Below are 247 nucleotides of genomic sequence, written 5' to 3'. Positions count from 1 at the left end.
TAGGCAACCAAGCTCGGTTCAGACAAAGGAAGGAAACCCTTTGCAGGCCTTTGTGAGAAACTCATTGGGGTCAGTCCTGAGTCTAGGGTTGCCCGCTCCAGGTAGGGAGATTCCTAGAGATTTTCTAGAAGCGTCTATGGAAGCCAGAGTTTGGGGAGGGGAAAGGCCTCAGCTGAATAGAATGCCATACAGCCCACCTTCCAAAGCAGTTATTTTCTTTGGGGGGGGGGATCTGTTGTCTGGAGTT

This window comes from Gekko japonicus, unplaced genomic scaffold, assembly GCF_001447785.1.
Source record: "Gekko japonicus isolate JY-2015 unplaced genomic scaffold, Gekko_japonicus_V1.1 scaffold501, whole genome shotgun sequence".
NCBI lineage: Eukaryota > Metazoa > Chordata > Lepidosauria > Squamata > Gekkonidae > Gekko > Gekko japonicus.
The sequence above is the reverse complement of the archived record's forward strand: the minus strand, read 5'-3'. Positions refer to the sequence as shown.